The sequence below is a fragment of the Gopherus evgoodei genome, chromosome 4 (assembly GCF_007399415.2).
Source record: "Gopherus evgoodei ecotype Sinaloan lineage chromosome 4, rGopEvg1_v1.p, whole genome shotgun sequence".
Lineage (NCBI taxonomy): Eukaryota > Metazoa > Chordata > Testudines > Testudinidae > Gopherus > Gopherus evgoodei.
Window position 1 is genome coordinate 78,384,247 of NC_044325.1, and position 12,137 is coordinate 78,396,383.

Here is a 12,137-nt window from a genome sequence, read left to right on the forward strand (position 1 = left end):
TCTCTCCTTAAAACCCTACTCTCTCCCACTCAACAAATCATCTCTGAAAAGGGTTTTGCAACATCACAGAGAGAAGCAATAGAGAGATAAATGCTACTGCTTGTTTCAGGATTGAGTTGCATAGCAGAGCTGGAAGTTGTGCTGGTGGAAGGGGGAGAGAACTGAATAGCAGGGAGTGCTGCAGGTGAGAGTTGAGGTGCACTGGCAAAGATAAAGGGGAAAATTGCACAGCACTAGCCCACACTCTGGGCTTAATCCAACAAGGTGCTGAGTACTCTAGCTACAATTCAGCAGGGCATTTAAATAATCCCATTTACTTAAATAGTGTTTATATGCTTAAAGTTAAACATGTGCTGAAGTGCTTTGGTAGACCAGGGCCATGTCACTCAGCACCTTCCAGGATTGAGCCTTCTGCCTGGTGCTAGTGAATGCTATCAATCCCTCACTCACAAATTAAAAACAAAGACAGTGCAACATTTAGAGGAATGAGGCAGAGAGCAATTCGGACAGGACAGAAGCACAAAGAAACATTGATTGATTATGCCTGGAACCCCATTTCCAGAAGAAACAGTAAAGAAGTATGTGCCTGGAACATCAGCAGCGTGCAGCACACGGAAACACCTGAAAAACTCACCCAGCCCTCCCATGCCCTTACAGACTCCCTGGCTGACAGACATATTGTAAATGGCTTTGTGATGCAGTGAGACCTGGATCTCCATTAAGAATTACATTCTCTTTCCTCATTTCTTCCCTATAAATCAAGCTCAAACTCCAAATCGGAGGGCACATGTACTATGGTATCCATCCAACATACATTCCTCAGTAATAGCATCAGTTGGCAAGGGTGGGGGTGGGAGAATTGCTCACTTGATAAAATGCACCAGGCAGGAGATAGGCAAATAATGAATGATATCAGGAGGTCTGGCTGGTGAGGGTGTCATTTTGTCGCTGACTGGAGAGAGCTCTTTCACTTATCTCCCCAAACCACTGGGGTCATTCAAAGAAAGGAAAGGAACAATTATCAAAGACAACTTTCATAAACACTAGGAGCACTTAGGACCCTATCCTGTGAGTTGGAGTTGAGGGTGCTCAGTAACTTGCAAGGTCAATTGTAACAGAAGGAATTGGAACAGCATCAAGAAAATGGTTCATCTGCAACCTTGGGACTAAGAGTAATGAAGGTGAGAAAACAACAGTAAGACAGTGTAAGCATTAGTGATCTTACCCCCCACCCCCAACAAATCCCATGCTCCCCATTCTGCCAAGAATGTGGGGTCTTCAACAATGTTTCCTCTAGACAAAGGAGAGTAAATAAGTTACTCGGTCTGCATCCCACAGGAAGGCTAAAGCACCTTTATAAAACTGATCTAGTAGGTAGGAGTGATTACTGAATCTGAAAAGGGTTCTGTTACACAAGAGCTGACCCCCTATTCTCAGGGAAGTAATCCATTAGACTGTGATGACTATGGCTACTCTAATCAGTTACAGTAACTCCAAGAAACGGGACAATCTCATGGTAAAAATCATTTGAAAATCTCAATAAGTGAGGCCAGTGTTTTCAGATATGGATGCCTAAAGTTCAAGGTACATCTATATGGCAATAAAAGACTCATGGCATGGCTGCAGCTGGCCCTGGTCAGCTATGGGCTCGTGCTATAGGGCTAATAATTACAGTGTAGGTGTTCAGGGTTGGGCTGGACCCCAAGCCCCAAAACGCTGCGAGCAGGGAAGGTCTCAGAGCCTGGGCTCTGCAATTTGTAGCCCTGCTGCATAAGCCTGAGTCAATTGACCTGCGCTCTGAGACTTGGTGCCGCAGTGTGTGTGTGTGTTTGTGTTCTTGCAGCGTAGGCAGACCCTTGGGTGATTTAGTATGGTTTCAAGTGGCTAACTTTAAACACCATGTTTGAAAATGCTGACCTACACTTATGACTGGCCATTTTGCAGTTTCACAAACGAGCCATTTCTGAGTGCCTTTGAAAAAGTTTTAATGGGCATGTTTTTTACATGCTGAGTAATTTCTGGAACACTTTGTTTGACATCGCTTTTTAAAAATACCACCCGCCACCACCATGCCAAGATACAGACACACAGAACAGCCTGAAGCAGGACACACTGAATATTATCCATGCACAATACGAACAAACGAAGTTGTGAGAATTATAGCTTCACATTTCCTGACTCCAATGCATTTAAACTCACCATAAAGCTTCATTAATGTAAAGTAATTTGACTATTGATTCTTCTTCATATTACTTATTTTGTACCTTAGATTTTGGCAACATGAGGCAGATTACTCTAAGCCAAATTCTGGTCCTAATCAATGTAATGGGAGTTTCACCTTCAGTGCAGCTACAAGATAATGTATGAAACTGGGAGGAGAAATGAAAAAGTAAAGGCAACTCTGGCAAGTGATATTCTTTTCCAGCAGCTTAATCTGTACACTAACCCAACTCAGCCAGTGGGCCTGTAACTCACGATAAACCTTCAGCTCTATTCTGGAAGTCCAACTTTTAAATACGAGAATTAGAGGATCTACTCTGTTTCCTTGCTTCTTATATGTTGAGTATTTACAGGGTAAATGTATTTTTACACCTTTTTTCTATTTTTTTTTGTTTTAAGAGAATTTGTTTTAGCTTAAAATTTAGACCTGTTTAAAACTTACATTTGAATTTACAACCATCTGTCACAAAGACTAAACTCACTATACATTAATAGAGTTATTTAAATATCCCACGCAATATGCTGAGTGAGTAGGACAAAGTCTGCCCTGACATACACCTCACCTGTGCAACACTTCCTATCTGAAATCAGCAAGGGTTGCATGGGGATTTAGAATATACATTACCAACTATATAGTCATTACACTGGAAGTTTTACAGCTATAGAGCAGAATATGGGAACTGACATACTGAGACAGACAAGGGTCCATCTAGTCCAGAATCCTGTCACCAGCAGTTGCCAGTACCACATGCTTCAGCGGAAGATGAAGGAAACACTTCAGATGGCACTTATGGAATAATCTGCTCACAAGGAAAGTTTTCTCCTAACTGTCAATATTTAATGCTTGGTTTAAGCTCTGAAGCAAGAGGGTATAGATTGCTGCCAAAGAGCTTGCTTACATTAGAATTAGCAGAGTGCGCTACACCTTGTTAGCTACTAACTAATGAGAGTTTCCTTCTTTTGGGGAAATTGCAGAAAACCAAAAATTGTTAATAGCAGTGATTTCAAATGCCTTGATTTCAATCTGATTCACTTGCACTCAGTGCTGTGAGGTTTGTTCCTTTAATTAAAAAACTTGTTTTGTGTTTTGATTTTGAAATAGAAACCTAATGGTGGTGAAAGGTCCTCAAGTTATCCAAAGAACACATGCATGCCTGGCAGCAACTGTGCAAGCTTCCCTCATTGCCACCCTGCCAATGTCTTCTCAGCTCTGATGAATTCATCTTTAATGGAGCATCTACAACCAAGAATTTAGCCATGCAGTTCTCCATCAATAATAGCAAATGGTGGAAGCTGTAATACAGACAAGGTGCGAGCATTTTTACTACTATGTCATTTAGTTCAAAATGCCTATATGCTGTTTACATTCCAGTTTCCATAATTCATTCCACCCCAGTGAAGAAAGTCGGGTCTGAGTTTTCCCAAATGTACAGAAGGCTGTTGGTAAATAGTGTCAATGGCCCCATTCAGTCCCTGGTCTCTGCTGATACTGCCAACATAGATGGCATTTGTCTTAAGGATGCTGGTACACGTCCACTAGGAGCTGGTCTGAGACCAACAATTCATTTGTCACAGGACAAACAGCTGTGAGATTATAATTTATTATCCATACTACAATAGCATCTAGAGGGACAGCTGACTTTGGGCCCCATTGTGGTAGGGGCTGTACAGATACAGAATGAGAGGAACCCTGTCCCAAAATTTACAATCTAAAGAAGTAATATAGAGTGCGAGAAAGGAAATCTTAGTATTAAAGTTAGCCAAAAATGATAATGATGTTTCATAAAAATACCAAATCATTTTCATGCTGCAAGTTTCGAAAAAGAACCATCTAAAAAAAAACATGAAAATTTTTTATGGAAAGTTTTTTTGTGAGGGAAATATTTGTCTATTTCTGTCATCCCACCTACTTTCCTCCCTTTTCCTCTTTTTCCATTTTGTCACTGAGGGGACAAAAATAGAAAAATGGAATCTTGACAGCCTTCCTCCCCTCTCTCCCCTCCCCCCCCAAAAAAAACTTTTCTTTTTTAGGTTTCATTAACAAATATTTAAAAAAATCAAAGTTAAAATTTGTGCAAAATAATTCAGTGTCAATAAAAGGCCATTTTTCAGGGAAAAAACCACCTTTGACCAGTTGTAATTGTTATCTCCATTTTACAGATGGGAAAACGAGGCACAGAGATATTAACTTCTGTGCCCATGGTGTCTCAGGAAGTCTGTGACAGAACTGGGAATTCAACCCAGATCTCCCTAGTCCAAGTTCAGTGCCTTAATCACAAGACCATCCTTCCTCACTTGTTATTTCTGCATGTAATACATATCAGTGACTGCTGATCTGAGCTTCATTTGAAGCAGAAGGCTCAGTGTTTCAGACCCAAACTTTGTTCTGGCACTCCTTGACACACCCCCATCCCCAAACACACATACACTGCTGCCTACTCTGCTCCACGGGGAATCTCTAAGGCAACAGAGTAACTAATTATTGACTGCCATTAAGGTAAGTCCCCAATTTCATTCAATATTTTTGAAATTCACAAATCAAAAGCAAATGTGCCTGCACAGATCACAAAATAAGGAATCCAAAGCCTTTATTAATTCTCTTGAGCGACAGCAGCCCTGCAGCCTCCCCCAGGATGCAGCATGATGTGAAAGGAAGTTCTGCTTTCCTATGCTGTCACTTTGTGGAACTCCTCTTGACAAAACACTTTGCACAGGAAGGATATAATCAGACTGAAATGATTTTATTAACACATAGTATTAGAAACATTATCTTTGTTAATAAATAGGTTTCTAGAGGCAAATTACTTCTTCCTCATTCACTCCCATTTAAAAAATGCCATGCGAGCTCCCAGTTCCATAGGCAAGAAGATTCATCCGAAATATCTCCAGAGCGTGGGCAGCTGCTAACAGTGTGAGGGTCAAGAACCTATGAATGTCTTGTTGGCTATTAAGGGAATTTTCAGAGAAGACTGAGCAGGTACGTAGCTGTACTCCATATAGGCATCTCTCTGAAGTGACTCTTATTCTCTGCTCTCAGCTTTCATTTACATAAAGAGCCTCTAGCTGTCCTGGTTGTGAAGAAAACCTCACAGATGTGAACTCAGTAGAAATTCAGAGATGGTCTACAAGAGTCTGCGGAGAGCTGGGAACAATAGCTCCGAGAGATGTGAACTGCCCCATTTATCCCAATGGGTGTTAACTCAGATGCCCAATGACAATCATTCAAATGTCAAAATTGTTAATTATTTCATTGCTCATGCGAGAAAGGCGCATGAGGGTCACAGTTCTGCACACTTCACTGTGAGCAATGTTTCGTTTTGATTCGATAAGTGGGAGACACCACCACTTATTTCCCCCAACCCCAATCAAGAAGGAGCTAAACCCAAGGTCTTGAGCAGAGCCCACGGGTGCATTGAAGTCCCACAGTGGGGCAGCAAAGTTCAAGAAGGCCAGTAGAGCTCAGAGAGCAGGCACAACCATATTTTGAACAGCAGCACAATTTACTGTGAGCAAATGATTTATTTTGGTGACTCACATGGGCGGAACTCATTTTGTTGATAGAAGAGTACCACAGTCTTCCCCACCAACTCAGCCCCTTGTCCAGAGAGAAATAGGAAATAAGATCCCCATCCAAACTTGTTACTAGCAACTTCTCCACTCCCACTCCCTTTTATAAAACCAATAGACAGACACAGGTGGTACATTTCTGTAGGCTCCTCAGAGTCTACAGACCCCTGCTGGATAGGGCTATGAATTACAAAAAACAAACAAACAAACCCCACACATTGCTACTCTTAACAGAGAAATTCACTCTTCATGGTACCATGACTGAAGGTGGTCAACAATTTTTGCTTGAATTTTATTTATTTATTTATTTATTTATGTTTTAGAGACAAAAATGGCCTCTCTTCTCACAGCAAATTTTCCCATTTTCATAAATTTTTAAAAATTCTAGGTTTTCAACATAAAACCCCAAACTGAGAAACTGTTTTCTAAAGCAACCATCCCTCCCCACCCAGTTTTACAATGAAAGACACTCTCCTCCCCAAAGTAAAGAAAAATATTTGTTTCTTTCAAAAAAAATCATGGAAAGGTTTTCTATTTGCAATATGTTCTAATCTCAATACAGTTGATTAAGGTTACAATTCAATATCACAATGTGAAGGTCACGAATGGACCCCCAAAAGTTATTTAAAGAGCTTTTCACATCCTAGCAGCTGGATGTATTCACACCATTGCAATCAGCAGTCTCAGGAAAAGCCAGAATGGCTGGTAACACTAGAAAGCTGCACTTGAAGTATTGGCAACTGTATTCTGACTATTTTTATGGGAGGTGGGGGGAGGAAGAGGGGGAGTACCAAACACATACAAACAGATCCAATAACTGCCTAAAACCCTCTGAGTTCTTACAGCTGATTACATATTTTCCCCTCCATGCTCTCCTGCTCTTTTCAGGAGTCAGGGGATTCAGATTTATTTATGCGAATATTGCTTTGAATGTGTTTTATATGCATCACTTAATGGGTTTGTTTGGGTTGGGACTTGTTTCTTCAGAGCAAGCGATTCTTGTTCATCAGCAAGCCAATCCTGCCCAAGAAAACACAGGGATCGTCTCTCCACCTGTCACCACTGCACTGCTCCCTGGTGAATGTACATGTTCTCCTGAGCTTGACTCATTCACCCATCCCCCTTTCTGATTGAGCAGGTGCTACAAGTCCTTCTTAGTATTTCAAAATTGTTCTTGTCATGCCAGACAGGACTCAGCAGCTAAATATCACAGCTGTCTGTGATTTCTGCTGACTGTTCAAGCACTCTATCTGCTTCCCTTCAAAGGGAAAGGATATGGTATGAAAACATTATGGTTATGGCTATGCAGAATTAAGTTAGACTCTTACCTGGTTCTTAACCCTAATCTCGCTTCCTGTCTGCACAGAAAAAAAACTCTGTCCCAGGTTTGGAGGTGTTTTCAGACCCAGTTATCTGACCCAGTTGGGGGCAGGTGAGAACCCAGCTCCAATTCAAGTGACTGGAAACTATCCACTGCGCAGTGAGGACACAGGCTAAATCACTCCTTTGCAGGCAGTCCTCCAATAGCCTTTCTAAAATTCTCCTCTCACAGGATATGCTTGCCTTGTAGTGCTCCCATCTAACCTAATGTAACACTGTGGGCACTCTCTGCCTCAGTTTCCCTTCTCTCAGAGGCCCGTAAGACCTCCACACAATCCAAAAGGGTGTAAGAAAAAATTCCCCTGCTCGGGCTCTACTTTATTTAATACATATAAACCTGAAATAAATTCTCTTCCCTTGGGCTCAGGAGCTGCACAGCTGTCATCCTGGGGGCCTCTGCTTTTCAGTCCTGACCTCTCTGGCCTGTAGTCACTCCTGCTGGCTCAGGGATTGCACAACCCTCTGCTCCAGGGACTATGGTCTCTTGGAGCTACTCTTCCTTAGGAGAGCTTCTCTCTCTCTCTCTGAGCACCTCCCTGCAACTGATCCCTGATGCTTGTTTTATCAGGCCGAGGTGCTCGTTATTCAATTAACTACCAAAATAGGCCTGTTCCTCTTAAATTAGCTCATCATGGGTAGCCTGGGACCAACCTCTGCTTTAAGAGGCCAGCAACTCCATGACACTCCCTCAAAGGATGGAAAAGTTCTCCCGCAATTGACACAACTGACTGGGGAAAAAATCCCATAGCATCTCAACTCAAAGACACACACACACAGGCAAGTGCTGAAACAGTGAGAGCACAGTCATGTAGTTAGGACTTTGCCATGGGAGCACTCAAACCTGGGGAAGGCTCATCTGGGGTGCTAAGACCCATGAGCCCATCTCCCAGGTTAACTCTGCAGTGCAGACACAGCGTTAGTATACACCATCACTGAAGAGTTAGCCTGAGTTCTTACTTGAGTATTGTCCTTAACCCTCCACTCCTCTAACACACAAAACCCTCTCACTTTAATTTAGTGGAGCTTTAAAACCAGACTTTGGCCTGGATGCCAATCAATAGAGTTAATTCTGCAGTGAAGACATACTCTGTGTTGTCACTGGGGAAGTGGGGTTGATCCAGTGCTAGTGGAACTAGCCTCGGTCGCTGAATGGAATCGAGAGAGCACAGGATGTGCAGATAAGCAGAGAGCCAAAACTGGCACAAGCCACCAAATTGCACCACATAAGACTTCAGTCTCAAGCAGTTTAACACACAAAACAAGGATAGGGGAGGCATCCATGGTCTTCAGTGTAAACCTTCAGCTTCCTTTGTTAGCCAAGGACATGGGACTACATCTATCCTTTTTCACACACTTCCTTTTCTACCACTGTTTGCAGCTAAGGCAAACTGAGTAACAGGTAATGCTTGGCTCAGTGGCACTTCACTCAGCCTTGCTAGCTCTCCAAACCCAGCTTTCATTCCACCCGAAGGTCTGAGCCTAACCTAATGAAAGTGGAGATCATCATACAAACAGATGGCAAGTTCTTTGCAAAGGCAGAACCAAGTTATAACAAGAGTCCCCCAATTCTGGAAATGGTTGTTAAGGACCTGTAAGCTGGGAGCAAAGCGAAGGAAGTGCAAGTGGGTCACTGTGCCAGTGTCCTGCCACCTGCTTATCTCTAAAACAAGATACAATGAAAGACAAAGAGAATCTTTACTGGGTACAAACGTGTTACAGGAAAATTCACAGTAGCAGCCTTTGCTCTTGACACTGCAGCTGAGCTTTAATACTTTCTGTTACTTAGCATGATCAACTAAACTGGGACTAGAGACCCAAGGTGAAATCCATTGCATGCACTGTACATACACACACACACAGAAAGAAAAAAAGAAATCCACCTTGATCCCTCTTGTCTACATATTCCATGCACAAAAGCAGAACAAATCTCATGAAGAGATGGAAAGAAGCTGACTATAAAAATCAATCTTTTGCATTAGTTTAGCAAGATGCTGCTTTCCCCATATGCTTAGCAGTGCCCTGTAAGGAGTCTCAAACAGCAGACGAGGCTGGGTGGTAGAGTAAAAACAAGGGACTCTCTACTGGTCCCCACCATCCATTTCCCCTGATGTGGGGTTGTTGTTTTGTGTGGGGGTGTGTGTGACTGCACTAAGAAGGATCAATGGCTTTCAGATGGAGAAATGCAACTTCTCAGAGGACCACCACTGTGATTTGTATTTTGAGTGTGCCTTGTACTCCACAACGCCAACTCTAATGCAGCCCCTGCAGCAGCAAGATAAGTGAGAGAGATTGGGAGAGTACATGTGGCATATCCTATGCAATTTGTCTTCCTAGGATTTCTGAAACTCACAAAGGAGTTAAGTCTGGCAGGGATACCAAGGAAGGAAAATTCCAGATGCAGATGCTTTCCTCTCCTCTAAGAGATGCAGCAGCCAACCTCCAAGTAGAAGTCTGCTGAAAAGGAATTGGTTATAGCTTTTAAAACCAATGAGTAATTTGGCTTTGGACTTAACAGGCAACCCTTCTTCCCCTCCAAACACTAAATCCATGTAACTCTATCCCCAAGGCTTAGAAAATACTGTGCTGATAAGTACAGTCATTATAGTAAAAATTTTATAGGCTACGTTACATTGTCTTCGCCAATAAATCTTGGTATCAGTGGCTTACTGGGTGTTTGTTAAATCAGTCCAGATGCTTTAGAACGAAAGTGATTGATCCAGCTACTGAAATTGGCCCCAAACCTCCCAATGACATGAAGCAACAAGAGTAAAATTTTGCTCTCTACTCACAGAGGGTAACTCAGCTTTGACAGTCTATACTCCCTGAAAACACAGAAAAAGGGACACCAGGGTAAAGGATGGAAAACATAGGCTGACTACCAGGAAAAGCTTCCTTTCCAGAGGATCACTTAGGATGTTGAACGGTTTCCAAGGGTAATGCTGGGAGCCTCCTCCATTGGATTATCTAAAACTAGATTGGAGTGTTCTGGTGAGGTCTGTAGGGAAGGACCCTTTGTTGGCCTTTGCGTGGGGGAAAGGGGGAGAGGGTAGTCTAAACAAGATCTATTAGGGATGTTCTAGCTCTAATTTCTCTAAATATATGTTCAACTGCTTCTTCCACCAAGTCCCTTCAGTAAATACTGCCAGAGACTATAGCATTCATCTAAGAAAGGCCTGGGACCAGTATACAGAGGGACACAGAGATCCTCCAGCAATGACAAACTAGGTGCAAGGACACTAAATTCATACAGTCCAGATAAACTGAAATTCAGCTCAGAGTCCAGCACCAGAGTGCTCTAGTGCCACTGACAAAACCGCTCCAGATAGTCGCCAGCGAGAGAAGACAACACAACAGCTTTGCATTCCTCTTTAGTTTCCAGCAATATTGTTCTTCCTGCAGGCATCTAACACAACTCTCTGCCCTGTCAGGCCCTGAATAATGATGGATCAAAATGCTCCTGTGTTCCCAAGGAGAAAAGTCTGCGGGTACTAGTCACTACAGGCAGATACAAGATGCCCAGCAGAGGGCACCAAATTTTATGGTCTAAAACACCACCCTAGGCACTCTTATGCTAAACCAAACATGGCTAGTGCAGCCCTATGGTGCTTCTAACAAGGAGCTGCATGTGGCCAGCCTTCTCAGTACAGTGCAGGAAATGGAGTCCTCCCATCACTTGCTACTAATTGCATCTGCAGTGGTCAGGGGTTAAGAGGGAAGTAAGCAGATTAATTCTATTAGACTCTGGAATAGTGTCTCAAGGGAAATAAGGAAAATCCCATCATTTAGAACAAAACAGAGGAATACACTGCCAGGGAGCTATGTTGGCTTATCTGAGGATTAGGGGGTTGGACTAGAAGGCACCATCTTTTCTAGCTCCAGTTTCCATGTGTCAGCATAATGCAGAATTTCATGGTGGTGCAGCCCCTCTAGAAACAAACCAGAGAAGATTCCTCAGCTGAAAGCAGCACAGTAAACAAACACTGGCCAGAGCCTCAGCCTGGTGCCAGCAGAGTTAGACGCGCTAATGGAGTGGGCTCCCTTACCTGTTTCCCAGTGACAGGCTTTCAGCGCAATACTTGTTCTTTTCCAGAAGTCAGGTTGAGGTAAGCATGCATCAATCAAGATCTCCTGCTTCAGCAACCTTCTGGTGCTACTGGGCTGGCTGACCTGTCAGGAACAACAGACAAACAAACAAAATATACCAGAGTGTCAGGAACTGGGAGAAGATTTCAGGCTTCATTTAGTCACTTCTGCTTATGCAGCCACTAGTCAAAAGTTCCTTGCGTGCCTGAATGAGCTCAATGAAAACACACGAACTTCTCCAGGCATACATGCTGCAAATTCCCGAAGGAGCAATCCCTTCTCACTCCTCAATGCCATGCCTAAGTAGCCAGCCTGGGCATAGTGGGCCCTTTACGGAGAAGGAGGAATCTATCCACCAAGGCTCTGAAGCAGCAACAGAGTTGCTCTTCATCTTTTACTGATTCTTCAGGAGCGGAGCAGCCTCCACAGAGGTTACATAGGGTTTCATGGTTAGTGCATTCACGGAGTCACATGGCACTGAGGATTCCCTGACCTCCAGGCATACAGGCAGCATGGAAAGAGGCAGAAAGGGGGGGATGAAAGGAAAGAATGTAGCATCAAGACCAGCATGGCTGGTGGAGTGAAAGAAATGAGGACACAGTAAATGAGATCCAAGATGTAAGCTGGGACAGACATTTGAAAGATGAAGACAAGAAATGTAAACTCAGTGAAGAGCAGAGGGACAAAGGGAGCACTGAAAGAGGGATGATCTGATTAGGCAAGGAAGATGATGTTAGCAGCTGTATTTTGGATGCACTGACGTGGAGTGACAGGAATGACAAGGAGGTTGGAGAGGAAGAGGCTATAGTGATCAAGGAGGAACAGCTTTTGCCACTGGGTCAGAAAGGAGGGAGCAGATTGTCAATAGGTTGCGAGGAAGTGACAAG

The 12,137-nt window shown here is 43.2% G+C and overlaps 1 protein-coding gene across 3 annotated transcripts in view; it reads right to left on the bottom strand.

The window, feature by feature from the left end:
- Positions 1–12,137, bottom strand: part of TSPAN18 (tetraspanin 18) — a 188,182-nt gene that overhangs the window by 75,607 nt on the left and 100,438 nt on the right. For all 3 annotated transcript variants that reach the window (XM_030559983.1, XM_030559982.1, XM_030559984.1), the window contains exon 2: positions 11,211–11,334. The gene's annotated coding sequence lies outside the window, so the exon portion shown is untranslated. The remainder of the gene's footprint in view (positions 1–11,210; positions 11,335–12,137) is intronic.